Below are 20,829 nucleotides of genomic sequence, written 5' to 3'. Positions count from 1 at the left end.
ATCAATTTTGCATGGGATTGGTTCTGTGGACTCCCTATGTACTAGTGAAGGACTGTCTCTACTCAAATCTTGGTTTGGACTTGAGTATGTTGGATTTGGGCCAAAAATAGGCTTTAGGTGAAGGATTTTCCCTCAATTGGGCTAATGGGGTGATCCTCTTGACCAAATGGTTCCAAATTTCATATGTAGCATGTATTAGATATATATAATGGATGTATGATGACAAATGAGCAGTTTTGGCTCTGTAAGTGCAAATAGACATCATACGCGTATGATGTCTTTTGTGTCAAAATGGTGCTTTTTGGTTCCAGATAGCTTGTAGATGTGTTTAACAACAATCCTACAAAGTTTCAATGAGTTTGGAGTTATTTTGACAAAATTAGGACCAAAAATCAATTTTATGGTTTACTTTGCGTCTTTTTGGTTTTCCTTGGGTTTTCTAACTCCAATTCTCATGATACTTGGTTCATAGGATGTGATTAACATGTGGAATGAGGCTATGCACTCAAATGTTGAAATGGATGTGAAATTCATGCTGTGAGACATCATACGCGTATGATGTTTTTTCTTGAAATGTTGGTCTTTTTGTGCAAAGAATGCTTTGTGCTAGTGCCCTAAGCCCTGCTAACTAGTTTTCAACTTAAAAAGTCATTAGTTTAGCTAAAAAGTCCCCTTATAGGCATTTCAGTCTCCGAAGTCGTCTTTTTGCCTTGGAGTTGAATTTCTTCAACTTTTCTTCTCGAGAGTTGCATTTCCAGCTCATTGGATATGTTGTGAAGCCATCTATTTGGTTGAACTTGACTTTGGCTCCCCGTTCTCCATCTTTCTCCTTTTGGTTGTCCGAAAGCGTCTTTTTCACCATCGGTAAGTGAATCAGCTTTCTTTTGGGTTTTGCTTGCAAACATAAGTCATCGATAGTTACTTGAAGCTGCTTGTGAAGTTTCATTTCATTCGGTCGTCAATTTCAGCCGTTATGCCAAAATGACGCTTTGTGTGTTCGCAGCCAAATCGGTTGTTCCGACTTACTTTTTGTGATTCAAACTTGGAGATATTCTATGGTTGCATTGTCCTTGATGTGGTTGAACTTCCTGTGAAGTTTCGTGTTGTTTCGATAACTTTTTCCTGTTTGCCTCTTGCAGGCTCTGTTGACCTAGGGTTTTTCCAGTCGTTCTTTCTCGAGCTTTGAGTGTTAGAAACCTATCTTCTATACTAGGGTAACCCACCTATAAGTTCTTGCAAGGTGTGGTTAGGCGGTTGTGCCACTACCTAGCATTCTACCCCATTCCCCGTCTGCTCTTGTTTCTTGGTTTTGGTCAGTTTTCGCGACAAAAGTTAATGATAAGCATCAAAAGCTTATGGCAACGAGTCTACCTCTCATGTCTGGTGTCCTTTGAGCTCTCGTGGAAGTCGTAGAAGGTCGTAGAAGATCTATGCTCCTGTGGCTCTCTGCTCTTCTCCAAGAAGGTAATAGTGTAAATGAGCTTGAAAGTGATGTGAAAAATACTTAACTTCGGACTTCCCGGTTCACTTGCCACCAAATTTGTCATATGCTCCTATCTCGTTGTGAGATGCGCTTTAGGATCTAAAATTTCTCAATTTGGACTCCGTTTGACCTTTTTCTGAGAAATTTGTCCACTTTGCCAAAATTCTGTCATTTCGGGCTTTCCGCAACTTTTTCAGAATTGTACCCAATTTTTACCATGGGTTGCCCTTGTCATTAGGACCATCACCATCTATTCTTTTCTTTTTCCCGATCTCATTTCACCTGCTTTTTTTATTTTTCTTTTACTTTTATTAAGAAAATCATAAAAAATAAAGGAAAATAGCAAATTGAAGCCAAAAAATTTCAAACATACACAATAAATAGCTGGTAACCATGTGTATATGAATATACACTTATTTGTGATTTTTGGACTTTGGATTATCACTTTTTTCTACTTTTTAGCTCCAAAAATACTCTTATTTAGTGATATTTACACGTTTAGAGATCCAAATTCATCATTTGATCTCTTCTTGTTGCAAAACAAGGTATATAAGGGCATAAATATTATCAATATCCGCAATCAAACATAAAAATTATAAAATCATGTAAGACATTGCCCTTGTAATATAATTTTTGTTTTTCTTTGTTTATGTCGCTTGTAGCTGCTTTGTAGCTCCTGTATACCTGTATACCTCCCCCCCTCCTAGTCTGAGTCCTCCCGGACGACTATGAAGTGTCTGTGGGCGAAGCATTGTAGTTGTTTTGGTCATAAGTTCCCAATGCAATTGTAGAGCGATGATACAACAGTCTTTTCAATAAAGCTGCTCTTTGTTTGATTGAAGGATTGGTGGTTGGGTTTTGGGTTGGTTTTGGCACTTCGGTAGTAGAATCAGTAGATGGATTCTTCTTTACCTTGTTGTTCTTTTTCACAATCCAAATCTGCTTCCGCTTCGCTTATGCTTGCCACAAACTCTTTGCGACCCAAACCTGCTTTGTTCTTTGTGTTGATTTCCTTGCCTTGAAATACCTAGGAGTTTCCGTGGATTGTACTGAAGGGAGTTCCTGTTTACAAATCCTTGGGATCCAAATTTGCTTGCTATAGCTTTGTGCCGTCATGAACTTCTTTGGAATCCAGATCTGTTTCACTGTCCTTGATTGCCTGGAATCACTCTGTTGTCTGGTATTGAAGACTCTGTTTTCCACCTTTGTATTCTTTGGCACAATCTTTTTTGGTCTCCATACCAACTTTGACTCCGTTTTTTCCCAAGGTTGAGCTGTTATATTATTGCTTGTCTTCCTTATCCAATGTTGAGAGTTCCTCGTCGAAGAGCAATCCAGTTGTATAGAAACTTTTGATTGCCATTGCTTCTTCTTTTTCTCTGGTTGTTGTTTACCTTTGTTCTTGGATTCTTCCTTTGGAGTTGGCTCTGCTCCTTTGGTGAACTTAACTGATTGACTTTCACCTTCGTATTTGATAAGCACTGATTTAGAGCTCCAGTCAATCATTGCATTGTATTGCTTCTGCCATGGTTGTCCTAGCAATAATGGATGTTGTGTAGCTTGGTCTTCAACCACGTAAAACATATGAGGATACACATACTGGTTAATGTGTATATGTAAAAGTGTGCATCCAACAGTTTTGATTGAATTCTCAGAGTAACTCTTTAACTCTTGCTTGGCAGTTTGTAATTTAGTGTCATTTGTCAATTGTCTATACAAACTGAGTGAAAGTAGGTTAGTTTGAGCTCCTGAATCCAATAGTGCTCTGGCTTTGATTTGGTTGGTTCCTACTTTGCATTCAATGATGGGTTCTTCTTTGTCATTATCCATTTCTGTTATATCGACTACGTTTATTCGTATTGCTCCTTCATTGCGCTGTTTCTGACGCAGTAGTCTTCTTTTCTCCATTCTTTCCTTTGCCTCGGCTTGCGCTTCCTGCACATTCTTTTTCTTTTTCTGGACACACAGCTTTTCTTGATGTATTTTGAGAAGCATGTCTTGGGTTAGCGGCAAAAGATACTTTTTCACTCTGCATCCACTAATCCAATTGGGCATTTCTTCTCCGTCTAATGTAGCAAGCTTGACGGCTCCACTTGGTGATAGATCTTTAATCACCAGAGGTCCCATCCCTCGCTTTTTAAGCTTCTTAGCATGCTGTTTCAGAGTGTAAACTAGGACATAGTCCCCAACCTTAAACTCTTTAGTCCACACATGCTTATCAAAAAATTCCTTTTGTCGCCTTTTTTGAGCGTAGATAGAAGCTACTGCTTTTAGGCGAAGCTCGTCTAGCTTTTCGAGGTCATCTATTCTATCAGAAAGCTCGTGCGCTGTCCACTCTAGATCCTTAGCCACCCTTAAGGTTGAAATCAAGAATTCTATTGGTAAGATAGCATTTAGCCCAAAAACCATGTTATATGGGGTCGTTCCTATTGATGTTTTATATGCTACCCTATATGCCCATAATGTTGAATGCAACTTCTGGTCCCAGTCAGTTCTCGACTCAGATACAATCTTCGTAAGGACCGTGCATATGGTTTTGTTTGTTGCTTCAGCTTGTCCGTTTGCTTGTGGATGATACGGGGCTGATTTCCTATGGATTACCATGAATTCATCTAGAAGGATCTCTATCACTTCATTTATAAAATGTGTGCCTCGATCACTCACAATTTCTATTGGCAATCCATATCGTACAAAGACGTATTCATATAGAAATTGTGCCGTGGTCCTGGCATCTGCTTTTTGAGTTGCCTTTGCTTCGACCCACTTTGTTAGATAGTCTGTAGCCACAACGATGTATTGTGCATGAGTCTTATATGCAGGAGGTGAAATGGGTCCGACATAATCAATCCCCCATTTTGCAAAAGCTCTTGCCCCCATCATTGGTCTAAGCGGCATATCATCTCTTTTAAGTGGTACTTTGGTCCGCTGACAGTCATCACACCGTTTAACGTATTCCTCAGCGTCCATATGTAATGTTGGCCACCATATTCCTGCGGCTAAGACAAGTTTTGCTGTCTTATCACCTGAGAAATGGCCTCCACCTACTCCTCCATGAGCTTGCTCCAGGATTATCACATACTCAGACTCTGATGCGCAAATCCTAAGCTGGTTGTCTTTACCTCTCTTATAGAGTTGATCTCCTATTAAAGCGTAATCTCTAGCTTCTGTCTCTACAGATTTCTGACGAGCTTTTGACGTTCCTTCTGGGAAAGTTCTATTTGTGAGATATTCAACAATATACTGACTCCATTCCGGAGCGATCATTATCTGATATAATGTCGAATACTCTGCTGGCGGTTTTGATGAACATACAATACATACAGTGACATATTCATGTACGCTTTCTTTCATTCCTGGCCAATAGACTCCCAATTGTAACAAATTCCTATATGTGTTCCTTCTTGAACAATGAAATGCACATTCCTGAACATGTGCTTCGCGCAGATATATATTATATTCCTCAGGATTGATGCATAGTCGTAAAACATGATCATTTCCCAATTGATACAACCTTCCTGCAACCAATTGAAGATTCTTGGATTGCTGAATAGCAATATGTTTCTGGTTGTATTCTCTTCTATCAAACTCTCCTCCATAGGTTAATAGGCTAACGACATTTTGAGACCACTTCGGTATCATTTCTATGTTGAACAAGTACGCGTCTGGCATGTCGTCATCTACTCCTATAGGGTCTTCTCCATTCGTCAATCGCGAAAGATGATCAGCTCTAAGATGTGTTTTTCCTTTCTTTACTACTACCGTGAAGTCGAATTCCAGTAAGATAATGAACCATCTCACTATTCTCCCGGTATTGCATGGTTTATTCACTAGGTAGAGCAAGGCTTGGTGATCCGTAAAAAACACAAACTTGTTGGCTAGAAGATAATGCCGAAATTTCTTCACAGCATATATCATTCCTAATCCTTCTCGCTCTGTTGTGGTGTAATTCTTCTCTGCATTGTTGAGCTGTCGACTGGCGTAACAGATAGGAAAATCCATGTTTCCTTCTTCTGGCTGAGCCAGAATGCATCCTATTGCATATGCCAAAGCATCTATATGCACATGGAATATCTTCTCCCAATCTGGTGATTTCAAGACTGGAGCAGTAATGAGTGCCTCTTTCAATTTCTTGAATGATTCCTCACACTCCTCTGTCCATTCAAAGTTCACTATTAGCCTGTAAAGTGGTTGGCCTATTATAGCGTACATGTAAATGAATCGTCTATAATATCCGCAATGTCCCATAAAGCTCTGTACTTGTTTCGCATTGGTTGGTCTAGGCATATCCACTATAACTTTTATCTTCTCTAAATCCGTGGATATTCCGTTTTGTGAGACAATATGTCCCAGAATTCTGCCCTGTCGGACCATAAACACACATTTCTCAGGATTGAGACAAATGCGATATGTCCTACATTTCTCAAATACTTTTCTTAGGTGTTCTAGATGCTCATCTCTCAGAAGAGAATGTACACATAAGTCATCCATGTATATTTCTAGAAACAACCTTAAGTATTCTTTGAAAGCATGCGTCATCAGCCTCTGGAAGGTTGCGGGAGCATTGGTTAGACCAAAAGGCATAACCCGATAAGCATAAATTCCCCACTCCGTTGCAAAAGCTGTTTTATGTTGATCTTCCGGTGCTATGGCTAGCTGGTTATATCCTGAAAAACCATCAAGAAAGGAGTATGCTGTTTTCCCTGATACACGCTCTAGAACATGATCAGTTATCGGCAGGGGATAATTGTCCCTGATTGTTGCAGCATTCACTTTCTTTAAGTTGACACACACTCGGAGTTTTCCGTTCTTCTTGGGTACCACCACAATTGGAGATACCCAATCGGTGTGTTCAATCTCGTATATGAATTCAGCTTCCATTAGCTTATCTATCTCTTCTTTGATTCGCTTAGCAAACGTATCATTATATGTGTATGGTCTCTGTCTGCTAGGCTTTGCATCTTGTTTTAGTGGGATTGTGTGTTGGCATATCGATGGGTCAACTCCCTTTAAGTCCTTATAAGACCATGCAAACACATCCCTGTACTCTCGGAGAAGACTCAAAAGTCTCTCTTCCTCGCCTGGAGACAAATCTGTGGCTATGTACACCGGTCTAGGTGTCTCACCTGGAGCTGCTAAATCAACTTTTTTTGCATCCTCCGGTCCGTCATAAGATTCGTTCGCCTTTCTCTCTCGAATAGGTTGGGTTAATACCACCTTCCTATCCTCTATTGTGAATTTCCTGTAGTGAGGGAACATCCATGTTTTCCTTGATTTTGGCGTTTTCGTCCTCTCCACTCTCAATTTCTGTCGTCCAAACTTCTTTCAGAGTTTTCTTGAGCTCTCTGTACTTGTTTCTACGTTCTAACTTGGACTCCGTGTGTTCTCTGTTGCGCTTGTTCTTTTCTGCTTTTCTGTTTCAGTTTTCGTTTCATTCCTTTGAACTTGATTTCTTGAGCTTCTTTTGTCTTGTCGTAAGCTCTTTTGATCATTGCCTCTCATTCTTCCAGAAATCTTGTCCTTAACACAATCTTCCGTCTTTACTAGCATTAGGAATTGATTTTTCCCTCTTATTCTAGGCATCAGATTGGTTCTAACCCCCTTTGTTTTTCTCTTTGCTCTATAGAGTTTCTGGCGTTGTTTAGTTTGGTTTGGGAAATCATAAAATCGGACATCCGTTATAGTTTCTTCGTTTTCGCTTGAATTGTCCGTTGACTCGTTGTCTGCTTCATTTCCCCACTCTGGATGATCGGGAATGTCGTGAAACACCTCTTCTTCATCTTCCTTTTCCAGTGTATCGTTCTTTTCAGTTTCTTTTTCGAGTATAGTTCTCAACATGAAGTACGGAACCACGTCGTACCCGTCCTTGTTGCAAAATTTCGTTGTGGGACCATCCGGAATTGCACAAACATCTAAGGTTGCTAGAATGTGTGTCCATTCTAATGGTTCAAGCGTGTCCTCTGGAAAGGGTTCTCCTATATAAGTTTCGTCTTCGATAGCCCTTTCTAAAACATATTCTTCTCGCCTCAGACTTCCACATTTCGAGGCTCCACACATCCATAACTCCTTGGGCTTACCTAACCAAGCTGGAAATTCGGATCCCGCCAAAGTAGCTGAATCAAACTCCTCTACCGGTGTTCGGTTCACAACTTTGTAGCTATGGTCTCTTAGGTTCACACGTGTAGTGGTTTCCATATTTCTCAGGTATATGTGATCGTAGCCCCAATCGTGGACCATTTTCAACTGTCTCATGAATGGTCTTCCCAGTATGATATCATAGTTATTCTCCTTGCCAAAATCGACAATAGCAAAAGTATGTTCGTATTCAATGCCGCAAGAAGTCACTACGACTTTCTCTAATAACCCCATAGGTTTCTCCATGTGTCCATCTGCTAATTGGAGTTTCAACCTAGTCTTCCTTATTGCTGGTTTCCCCCATTTTTTCCAGATTTCTTTTGTAGCAATGGCTACCCCAGCTCCGCTGTCTAGTATTGCCATCGTGTTCACTCCTTGGAATTCAACTGGTAAGGTTGTATTCCCCTCTTCACCTTCGCAATACTCTCCGACCTTGTTTAAGGGTACAGGCTTAGCGTTCTTTTGTGGTTTGCTCAGCTCTTGTATACCCTCTTGCAGTCTCGATGTTGGGTCTTTTATCCCAAATTTCTCCAAGCATTTTCCTACAGTGGTCCACATATGTGGTCTTAGCCTCAAAAGCTCAGCTAGAGTGATAGTGCATGTCACTGGTGTTGACAAGATCTCTATCAATCCTTGCGAGTCCATGACTTTTTCTGATGAGAATTCTTCGTGAGGGAAGTGCTCTAATCTCGGATTTTGCTTCATACTCTCCTAAGTATGAAGGTAAGGTATTCAGTGAATGAGGTTTGCTCTCCATTGTTCTAACAGAGCCCCCATCTCCCCAGTAAGATTGCAGATCCAAGTCCACTTGAGATCCTGCCTCAAATTCCACTATGGGAGGATTCCTGATGTCCTTTTCCCAATTTGTCTGTTTAGCTTGGCAACTTAGCTCGTTTGCAAAGTTTGCCTCTCTCACTTGTTTCCAAAATTCATTGTAATCCTCCTCTCTTCCGTAAGACCTCTGTATGACTGGATGAAAACTCTCTATCTCCTGATCGGTTGTGTTCAATACTATGCGGTCATCCTTGTGTGTATTTTCAGGCTTTTGTGCACTGGGAGTCTTTTCAGCTACCCGTGAATTGATAGTCTCTTGCTGAATTGGGTTTTCCGTTCCACAATTCATTGTTTCTCTTGGTGGTTCTAATAAGGCTTGTGCAGTCTCTATCATTCTCTGGCACATTTCAAGTCTCTGCTTTTCCAATTCCGCGTTTGGGTATGTCATCCACCTCTGTTCTTGTGTTTGGTTGTTCTTTAACCTAGCTTCGTAAGCTCTCATCAGTGCGTCCAATGGTTCGTGTACTTTGTCGACTAGCACTGATCCCCCTGAGCTTAAGTTCGTTGTTTCTTTGATACTCTTTTGTTTCGTTCTTTCCGGGCTCATCTCTCGTTTCCCGTTTTGACTCTCAAGTTTTTCTAATCTATCTTTAGTTCGCTTTAGCTCCTCATCTAGAATAGCGTCTTCACGTTCTTTTCTCAACTTCATGCGTGCTTTTCTAGCTTTCCATGTGTTTCTATGACTCCGCGGTCCTTGACTAACCACTTCAGTCGCTAACTTTCCATTCTCAGGTTCTCTAGTGGTTTTCTTAGCTTGAGCTCTAGTAACAACTTGCGTTGATATCAGAGTTTCATTTTCAGACCCACTGCTGGTAGGAATAGTTTCTAGCATATTCAATGTCATCTTTTGCACTTTGTTTGGATTCTTTGAACAATCCACAATGAAGTGAGTAACACCACACTCAATGCAATAAGCGTTAATTCTAATGATTTCCGTATGTGGACAAACATTCATCAGATGGTCACCTCCACACTTGTAACAGGGTCCTAGTGCTGGTCTTGGTCCCACTTGATTCGTCCTTTGTGGATAGGATGGTCTTTGTCCTGTTAACCCTCCATGAGCTATGAACATCAATGTTCTTGCGTCCAAATTGTATCTCTCTTCATCAGAAGCACTTGTAACTGTTGGTGTTCCAACATTCCCAATCATGCCCCATGGTTCTGGTTGTTTGGGTTCTTCTGGTGGGTAATACACAGTTGGAGACATGTGTGCACCAGATTCTTCAAATAGGCTTGAACAGGCACTAAGGCTTGTTCTTCCTGATTCTCTAAGGTTGGTGCATATCTAATGCCCACTGGTCTTGCTCCTGGTAAAGGTGGTTGTTGTCCCAATACCGGTTGCGGTCTTTCTATCCCCATAGGTCCTGGTACATTTCCCGTTGGGTATCGAGGTACTGGATGTACCTGAGGTGGTGCTAATTGAGCAGGAGGTGCATACTGACGCTCCCTTACATACCCTTTGTTGTAATAGCACTCCTCTGTTGGATGGTTTGTCCATTTTTGTTCAATAGCACACCATTTCAGTGGTTTTGGCAATGGTTTTTGGTATGGTGCCATCCTTTTTAGAGCATCTTCTATCATTTGCTCTACATTTGGCATGGTTGTTGTTTGAACATTCTTTTTAGTGGTAGTCTCGCTCACTACGGAGGAAGAGCTACTGGATGCAAAATCTGTATCCGCTGACACCTCTCCATAAACCGTACAGTTATCCACTAAGTACAATGCTTCTCTTGTTACTTGCTCGAAACTTGTACAAGCTTTCAAGTGCAAGTCCTTCTTGAGAGTGTCGTTTCTCAATCCTTCAATAAAGAGAATAGATAGTCTGTCATCTTGTGGTCGTTCACGTACTGGACATCTCTCAATGTATTGTTTGAAGCGAAGTGAAGCTTCCTTCACTTTTTCGTGTTCTCTTTGTTTAAAAGCATATATTTGTGAGACCGTATTGTGCTTAATCCCTCGTTTTGAGAATTCCTCCGCAAACTCTCTTAGAAAATGGTCAATGTCATGGAATCCCCCTCTATTCAGTAGTTGAAACCATGTCAATGCCGTACCTTCTAGAGTAAGACCAAATCCCTCGTATTGTGTATGGAAATCTGTTATCTGCTCAGCTCTTAAGACTTGCTTAAAGAGTGACACATGTACATACGGATCTCCTGAACCACCATACTTCTTTGGCATACACTTGGCTACTTGAGATGGTCTCATACGTCTATGGTCTGCTACCAATCTCATTGCTCTTGTGTCTCGGCTAAAGCTTTCTCTAGCATCATGGACTTCATGGGTTACCCTTGTCGGTTCCCCTGCCCTGAGTCTACTACTAGGAGGTAAATGTGATGGTTCCGCTTCGAACATTGGACCTGGAGTGGTATATGTGGGGATTGGAACTGCACTACCTCAATTCGTATCCATTGACTCTCTGGAATGTAATGATCCCATTGGTCCGGGCTTCGAGTACTGAGGTTGACTGAAAGAGTCAGTAGCCTAAATTCTTTGTCCTCCTGTTGTCATTGGGTTTTGCACTCCATTTGTTGGTGCTGGTCTTTGTGAGCTAGAAGTAACATAATACTGATGTAGTGGTCCCCCAAAGTATGTATATCCTTCTAATTCTTTCTTGCCCATTGTTGAGTATTGCCTCCCATACTTGTCGTAAGCGGCAATTTTCACTTCCGATCCCTCTGTGTAGGTAAAGACATAAAGTCTTTTTTGGTCTGTCAACTCTCCAGTGTAGGGTTCTTCACATCTATAATAGAGATCTTGCTCCCCATTATTATATTTGTATAGCCCCACATAGATGTTATCAGTGTTGATCCTTGTAGTTTCATTCTCTCTTCTTAACCTCGCATCAGGGAAGTTCATTATTGGTGCTTTCTCCTCAAGTTCTTCATCTACTTTGGCTTTGGTGCCCATCAATCCCCACTTGTCCACAATGTTAGGGTTTAGGACTACCAAGTACATGGTACCCTCGTCATCTAGATATCTATCTCCGCTATAGCTCACAGGCACTAAGTCCTTGAACTCACTAGGTCTATCTTCTATCTTTACACAATAGCGGTCCATTCCATCTTTGTAGATCTTGGCACCTTGCTCATTGTCGTACTGGTATTTTATGAACAATAGCTTCATTGTGGCGGAAGGGTTTGATGGTCCTGCTGCCATATTTTCTCTATTGTTCAGGTTCAAGTGTTCCAAGTGTTCGGTGAAAATGTCGTAAGATCTCTCCGAAGAAGTATCAGAAACACTTCCTTCAAAGATCGGCTCTAATGGTTGCACCCAACTTTGGTTTACACTTCCCTCGGTTGATATGACACTTGCTTGTTCCCCTTGTTTTGGTTGGTTATTCTGGAGATTCCTGCACGATCTCAAATTCATCAATTCCCCTAAAGGACTTTAACTTTTCCGTCTCGGCAATTTGTTTTCCCAAGTTTTTGTGGTTAGAATTGATCCAAACTGATTGATACTTGGTCAATTGTTTAATCTTGTCAGTTGGACAACTTCTGTTTCATCAAGTGAGAATTTTGTTGCAGTTATGCTGAAAAAGACATTATACGCGTATGATGTCTTTTTTCACAGAGATTTGGACTATTTTGTTTATGCTCACTCTCAGTAGCCCCCTTATGCTTTGTCCACTCACAAAATTCAGTTTGAACTCTGTTTGAGCAAGTTATGGCTAATTTAGGCTTTTCTTGGCAATTTTCCGCTTTTGACTTGTTTTGGGTCAATTGTGATCCAAATGGGATGAAACTTGAAGTATAACCTCTAGACAACTATTACAATGGATTTGTGTTGGCAAAGTATCAAAATATGTCCAAAATTAGGTCAAAGACATCATACGCGTATGATGTCTTTTTCATCAATTTGGGTCAAGACTTGATATTTATGCTTTCTACAGTGTTTGTAACAATATTGTCAGGTCAGATATAAAAAATAAGCAGTGGATGTGCTAAAAGACATTATACGCGTATGATGTCTTTTATCCCAGATTTTGACTATTCTTGGCTTTAAGCCTTCTCCAATGTTTATAATTGAGTTTCAAGTGTTTTTGTCAGGTTTGAATGTAAAAACAAGATCTGAATCCAAAATTTCCTATTCTTTGCGTTTCTTGGACTCCGACTTGTCTTTTTGGGTTTCTTTGAGTGTTAATGCTCTTGTTTTAAGTTGAAATTAGGGTATAACCCCTCTTTTGAACACTCTGATAAAGTCAAAATTTCTGTTTTGGTCTCTGTTTGGTCATTTAGACATCATACGCGTATGATGTCTAAAGTTGCAGATTTCCAGTTTTTTGGCACAGAATCCTTCCTAAAGCTTTCTCAAGTGCTCAGCAACTCCCAGATACACAGAAAATTTCTCTGACTTTTGTTTATTGCAAGTTTCACTACTAACTCGACGGTTTAGTGATCTAACATGCAATCAACCATATCAAGCAAATACTCCAATGATTACTAGCTCTAGATCAGGATCAAATGAAGTCCTACCTAAGCTATTCCTAATCATAAAATGGGTTTGGTAATTGTGATTTTAAAGAGATCCACTGCCACTCACGGACTAACAAATTCTTCTTTTATCAACAACTACTCAACACCAACAAAACAACAAACAAATCTAAGCTAAACTAAAAATACTATCAACACGGAAGACCCAGGAATACCCCACTTCCTAGTATCTCTCGAGATCTTCGGAGTCCACCACTCCTAGATCTTTTCTAACTAAAGTATACAAAGTAGTTTATACGACTCACCTCGTAGGATTAGTCTAAGGTCACCTACTTAGGGCTCTCGTCCCCGGCAACGGCGCCAAATGTTAAGGCGGTTACGCCGCTAGCGGAAGCTAAATAGCGAGAACTCAACCAACAACATAATTTGTCAGACGAGGACGGAGCTTGACCCGCAGGCGCATGGAAACAACTAGGTGGGTGTCAAATCACCTACTCGACCTTCTAATGACAATCACTACTAAGGAAATCAAATCTAAGTTCTAAAATACGCAAGTGACTGAAATCCGTACTACGAACGAATGCTATACGAAACAGGATCTAGAATCATTGAATCGATCTCAAACTGAAGGGGAAGTCTATACACTAGGTAAGAACAACACCCTAAAGACTTGAGCTACAAAATCAACCTATAACCACTTCGTGCGGTAAACGCGTATGAAGACAAGCCGAAATATACAGGTGACCGAAACTTGACCTCGATGGTACTAATGTGTAGCTCTACTTGTTGTGGTTCTATAGATATGCTGCACGCTCAATTCCGACACACGAGTTGTAAGAAAACTCACACCGAAGCTCGTAGAAACTTACCACACATAGAAGCCGATAGCGCGCACTCTTGGTATCTGTGCGTAGCTCTCGCCATTGCTAACACAATGGCGGTGTCGCTTCTCCAATGGCGGCTCCGTAGCTCGCGTAGCAAGTAGATAAGACTCTCTCTCTCAGACACAGTCACGGCGCTCAAAAAAACTCACTTTGATTAATAATCCGCTCCCTTAGGTTACAAAAACTTTGGCTTATATACCTCAGCCTTGGAGGTGAGAACATCTCTAACTAATTACATCAGCAAGTGAAATTACTTCGGGATTACAAGCTGGAAACTCAATTGAGTCCCGTTACTTAATGAATGGCTCAAATCAAAATTAATGTCGGAAAGACATTTATTACAATCAATGGTTACAAAATGATGAGTGTGAGCAAAAATGTGGGTGTGATCCTCTGCTGGCTCAACATGTGTCTACACTATTATTTGGGGATTGAGGTTTGGCAATCCACAAAGGGCATGTTAATCTCTGAGCAGAAGTATGCAACAGAGATCCTAAAAGCATTTGGGATGATGGGTTGTAAACCTGTGAGCATTTCAATGGAGGTAAAGATTCTTCTCCCTTAGTCGACATCAAGAAGTACAAGAAACTTGTGGGAAGTTTGATTTTCTTGTGTAACACCAGACACTTGTTTTACAGTCGATGTTTTAAGCAGGTTTTTCAACTAGCTAAAAAAATATCATTGGAAGATGGGAATGCGTGTTCTAAACTATATCAAAGGTACTTTGGGCCATGACATTTTCTACGACATTGGCACAATTACTCTAAGTGGGTATTGTGACTGATTATTTGGGCAAGAGATTGTGATTCTAGAAAGTCCGTTTCTAAATATTGTTTCACTTAGTTCTGGATGTTTGTTTGGATTAGCAAGGCACAACCAACAATCACTCTTTCTTCAACAGAAGTAGAGTATGAAGCTGCTTGTTTTGCAGCTTGTGAAGTAATTTGTCTCATGCGAGTTCTCTTGTACTTAGGTGTTCCTGTTGATTTAGTAACATCAATTCAATGTGTTAACCAAAGTTACTTGGCAATCGCCAAGAACCCTGTCTTCCATGCACACACAAAACATATTGAGGTTCATTATCATTATGTCTAAGAGCTTATTGAGGATGAGATTGAGGAGCTAGAGTATTTTCCTACACCGAAGATAATTGTGCAGATATCTTCACCAAAGCTCTTGGGAAAGATAAGCTACTTTGAGACCTGCATCAACGGGAAGTTGATCCATGACCAACATAAAGCATCTTCTGGTGTTCATTGAGGGGGGAGGGGGGTGGTGTTAGTATCCTTGCAATGCCCACTTGTTAGTTTTGCCACCACAAAGTATGTTGCACAGTTTGTAATGCCCCCATATGAGGAGAAGCCATTAGTGCACATATATTTGGTGGATTCTAGTTTGCACGCTGATGAGATGTTTATTTGTGATTGTAGATAGTACAGAGCACATTCAAGGTCTACCTTTGGGGCCTCGGGGGTAGCACCCTTGAGACAAAATTTAGGAAAGATTTTTTTGAATATTCCTTCTTTCCAGAATACATTGGCCGAACGGCGATCGAAAATGGCGGATCGATGATCGGTTGACCGACGGTCAATGGCCGATGTCTAGAGGCCGGAATTCTATGGTCGACGGCTGAGTTTCAAGCAGACTTGTCTACCTAAGGATGGCTACACATGGGCACATGGATGAGTTTTAGGCGCACTTGTCTACCCAATGGAGGCTACCCATGGACGCATGGGGTTATACTTAGACTTGGCTACACAAGGGCAACTACACATGGGTGCCTAGAGGCTTCTTACAACTATATAAGGAGGCCTTCTCTATGAGCCATTACAAACACACACATACTTATTGAAGGATATGAAATCCCTAGTATTCCTACTTGCTCTAGTTGTCTAAATCGCCATCTAAGCTCTACCTTGAGAGCGCATAGGTGAATGATAATCTAAATTTTTGATTTTTCACTAATCTACTTTGCATCATATCTCTCTCTACTCTCCTTGTTAGAAGATTCTATTGTGTTTCGCATTTCTTATAGTGATATATCCAATTCAACAAGATGAGAGAGAGAGAGAGAGAGAGAGAGAGAGAGAGAGAGAGAGAGAGAGAGAGAGAGAGAATAAGAAGAAGAAGAAGAAGAAGACGAGAATCTTAACGTCGTAGGAAACTATCTCAAGAGACCTTAAAGATCTATCTGATGAGAAGAGTTGAACTCAAGACCTATTATTCAAGAGGGAAATGGCATAACCAATCTACCACACTTGGGTGTGTGTGTGTGTGTGTGTGTGTGTGTGTGTGTGTGTGTGTGTGTGAGAGAGAGAGAGAGAGAGAGAGAGAGAGAGAGAGAGAGAGAGAGAGAGAGAGAGAGAGAGATGTGTATGAGCTTCATGACATTGAAATTGAGCATTTCATTTAGTGTACTCCAAAAATAAAACTTGATTTGCCAACACAACAAGTCAATCTAGTCATTCTATATAAATATTTGTGTCCACAGTTGTAAGAAAGAAAATATCTTATCCAAAACCATCTAGATTCACATTCTTCATCGACAAACATACTACACATGTGCCGTCGATTATACACATTGTAAACAATTGTCCAATGCCATAGAGCTTCAAGTTGATCATGCAAATCGTAATCATAACAAATGCCCAATGTCATCAAGCTTGGAGCTACTCAACACAAGCTAGCAATACACTTGAACAAAAACAACGTTAAAAAAAAAATGTAATCAGATAGCACCTAGCATACCAACATTAAGTGTAGTCCTACTAACATTGCAACACATATAAAATGTCTACGCAAAAAACATCCAAAAAGAGGCAACAAACAAAATCAGGGATTATGAAAGTGTCAAAGCCTCACTAATCGTAGGGTTTCAACCTTAGGTCCATGTCAACCTCCTCCTTCGCGTCCGAGGATGTGGGTGATTTCAACCCTACTAGGGTTACACAATCGAATGAATGTGTGTATAGACGATGCAATCAACTATTCATCAAGGTTTAAGGATGCACATTCATGCCAAGTAGACAAACATGTATGGAGCACTGAGGTGATGCCACAACCTAGCTCCAAATGCACAACACGATAACAACACAAAAACTCTACAAAATCTTGGCTCCTCTTGCTCTTTTTTGTTTTCTCTTGAACAAGAAAGCAAAGAAGAAGACAACAAAGGTGATGAAAATCAGCAATCGGCTTCAAGGATTTGGCATCGCCTTAGTGTATGTTTCCTATTGTGAGCTACATAGAGGGTGAATTAACCTTGGTGTTTGTTGTTGGTATTGAGCATACACATGGCCTGTTGTGTACTCTGCTCGCTCTCTTCAAATCATCCTGACTGGCCCAAACCCTTGCTCGTGGGATAGAGATCAGAGATAGAGAGAGACCTTGATGTAGGTTCAACTTGAGAGAGAGAAATTGTCATGCCCTCAACCCGAATGGCAGGAAAAGAGAGAGAAACTATCATACCCTCACCGTGAGAGAGAAATTTTCATAACCTCAATTTGAATCACGCACAGAGAGAGAGAGAGAGAGAGAGAGAGAGAGAGAGAGAGAGAGAGAGAGAGAGAGAGAGAGAGAGAGAGAGAGAGAGAGAGAGAGAGAGAGAGAGAGAGAGAGAGAGAGAGAGAGAGAGAGAGAGAGAGAGAGAGAGAGAGTCATTACTATCCTTAGAGGTCAAATATGATGCATGGGAACAAAAAAATAGGTATACAAAGGCACTCCTCTAACAAAGTGGGTATCAACTTTACAAAGAAAAAGGCAAATGTGGCAAAAGAAAGGGGGGGAGGGGGAAGCATTTAAAGTAAAATTGGGGGCATTTACAATAAAATTGCAACACATGTCACTTATGAACTAAAGGTGGCTATGAAAAGAGGGGGAGGATACAAGAGGACGCTAGGGGGCTTTTTGTGCCCAAAACTCTTCAATGATGGCTCTACCACCATGGTAGATGGCCCATTTACTTGCAGCCCGTGATTCTTTTACCTTTTGTAGCTCTTGCTTCTTCATCTTAAGTTGAGTCATGTTTGGTTTTGAAGACAAGGCTCCCTTGGTTGGTGCAATGGATCGGGCGGTGTATGCACTTAATGGTGGAAGCATCGAACTTGATGATGTGTTGATGGCCTCATTGAGCTTGACTAGAGTGGCAAGAAAGTTGTGGCATCGAGCTTTATGATGGGTTGGATGGCCCCGTTGAGCTTGATTAAAGTTGCAAGAAAGTTGTGGCTCCCTGCATATATCATCGAATCATGGCTCCATATGAGAGAGAGAGAGAGAGAGAGAGAGAGAGAGAGAGAGAGAGAGAGAGAGAGAGAGAGAGAGAGAGAGAGAGAGAGAGAGAGAGAGAGAGAGGGACATGGCCTCCACGTGGTCTATCCTTCTGTTCTCCCCTTGTCCTTCTTCCTTACCCCCTACTAGAGCTGGCTCTACTCTTCTTATAATCTGCGAGAATCTCACAAGATTCCTTTGTTTCTCACCTTATGTAGCATATTTCACTCAAAAACCTTAGAGAGAAATGTTTGAACACGGTCCCATAGATTGATTTACTCTACACCGTGTGAGCTACCCATTTGAGTTGGGCTCGTACGTTGTTTCATGCTCCCTTTATTTTATTTAAAAAAGGATAGCGTGTGAGGAGAGCGCCCTAGCCTTGGCCCCTCCTCCCGTTGTCCTTCACTTGTCGAAAAACGGCCTAGAACCGCACCTACACCTACACCTACATCTACACCTGGATGTGCCCCCTCCTCCCCTAGTCCCTTAGATGTTGAGGCTCCTTGTTGAGAAAGACCACGTGGGCATCAACATTTGACAGCTCTTTCTTTCCCTCTTCACCCTTTTAAATTAGAAATGGAATTTGCGCGATTCCCACCGATCAAATATATTTTTATAATTGTTTCTTTATGTAGGGACATACAACAAAAAAACTGGTTGGTCCTCCCTTTTATTAGGCATTAGGAAAAGTTTGGACTCAAATTTGGGCCTTGTAAGAAATTCCATGTCAGTATAGAGAGAGGTAATGAGAAATTTATTTTCTCTTTTTTCATACATGTTTTCTAAAAAAATGAATATCTTTTTCATTAGAAGGTACGTTTATTAAAAAACTCAAAAAGTAATCTAGTCACGATAACACTTAACTGTATGTGGCTTTTAAGAATTCAATGCCGAATATCTCAATCTTTTGCATTTTTGAAAACTAAAATCTGCTTTCTCAGCTCATTCTCCCTCCCATTCCTCCCTACATGCTCTTGTGCGCATATGTTAAAATTTATTTCCTCCATTTCCCTCACCTCTTTCTGTAGATTTTTTTAATTAGTCATGTCTCAGTCCACTATTATAGCTTCTCCACGAAGAACTTCTACGAGGAATCAGAGAGATGCATATCATATGCACATAGATTTCTCACGAGAGTATGAACCCCTTTGCAAGGAAAAAAAAACACCATCTCTAAAGCTTTGAAGGAGAACTTGATATCACAGGGCATGAAAAATGTGGACCTTTGGGCTGGAGGATAGAATGTATCCCAAGCATTCTGTCACAAAATCTGCTCCACCTTTCAAGGATATAACTTCCTTAGTGAACTATGTCGGAGATGGACCCAATGGCTTGTATGGAAACACCAAGTGTTGGCCGCAAGAAATGATGTTTTACAATGAGAGAGATACATTGCATACAAGGAAAATGTCCACATACACCAAAAAGTCATGCAATGTGTTGAGTTGGTTGAAAGCAGCAAGGAGACCATGAGGGAGCTTACTCAACAACTCAGAGGAAAAAAATAGCGCTAAGTCTTTGCCAAAGAAAAAGAAGATTAAGAGATATCAAGGACTTGAAGATTGGCTCAAAAGGAATCAAAAAAAGAGTACAAGCCATCAAGTAATTGTATGTATACATCTATCCTTTCTAGGTTTATATTCCTAAACTATCACACATATCTCTTACGTTTGATATGCATGCCCAAATCTTTGCTTCACCCCAACAAGGAAGTGGAGTGCAACACAACAACCTCCTCAACACTTTACGACCGCATATTGAATCTCAAAAATCTCAATGGCCTCTTGGATGGTAAGCGCTATGGTAAGATAGTCGCCAAGAAACTTGACTGTCTTTAATAGGAGAACCAACTCCATGCACGGGATGATGTTCAATCAATTTTAGATGAAGCTGGAATATCCAATAAGGGATACATTGCAATTTACAAGGAGTAGCATTATTTCTAGTTTTCATTTTATTAGGAAAGGGTTTAACATCCTAACTCCTCATACTCAGGTATGTGTGAAAACAAGTTAAAAATACTCATATCAACCATACCCTACTTCCAAACCCTTTCTCTATTCAGAAAACAAGACAAAAAGTTAACGAGGAGGTGCTTCAAATCTGAATAGTCCTTTTCACATTGATTTGACATACAAATTGACTAAAGGGGAGGAAACGGTATATGACAATATTTTTTATGATTTTATCGCTTTGCAAACATACATTGTGTAGTTGTTCAATGTTACTCCCAAAGAGTGCAATGGTGTCATAAAGTTTGTCATCAAGCTAGATGAGTGCAAGATTGTAACGGAGACGAAGGTTGAGCATGTCACAATCATACTCAAGAACAGAGCTCTGGATGCAAGCATTGAAAACAAAATTTTCCTTTTTTCTACCTTCAAGGTGAGCTAACATTACGTTGAATCTCAATTAACGTTACATTTTGCTTGTATGCTTCAGAATGTGCATTCCAAAAAGCTTAAATTTATGTGTCTAGATGCCAACTGAGAACTCGATATATTGGATTGGTTTTTCCATCAAACTAGCATTCCAGATATAATAAGCAAATAAAGAAATGGGAAGAAGCTAGATGTGGAGGGCATGGGCTTGATATGAGTATTTTTAAATTGTTTCTGCACATACCTGAGTATGAGGAGTTAGGATGTTAAACCCTTTTTAGTTAATCATGAAAAAAAAGGTACAGCAAGGACTCGCAAGGCAAAGGTACGGAAAACCTTGGACAAAATATTTAGGTTTTGTGAATTGAACTTATGGACTGAAGCCAACTATGCAAATTTCCAAGAAGCTGTGGAGA

Source organism: Adiantum capillus-veneris, chromosome 7 (assembly GCF_014529385.1).
Source record: "Adiantum capillus-veneris isolate H3 chromosome 7, ASM1452938v2, whole genome shotgun sequence".
Classification (NCBI taxonomy): Eukaryota; Viridiplantae; Streptophyta; class Polypodiopsida; order Polypodiales; family Pteridaceae; genus Adiantum; species Adiantum capillus-veneris.
Note: the sequence above shows the minus strand (reverse complement) of the source record.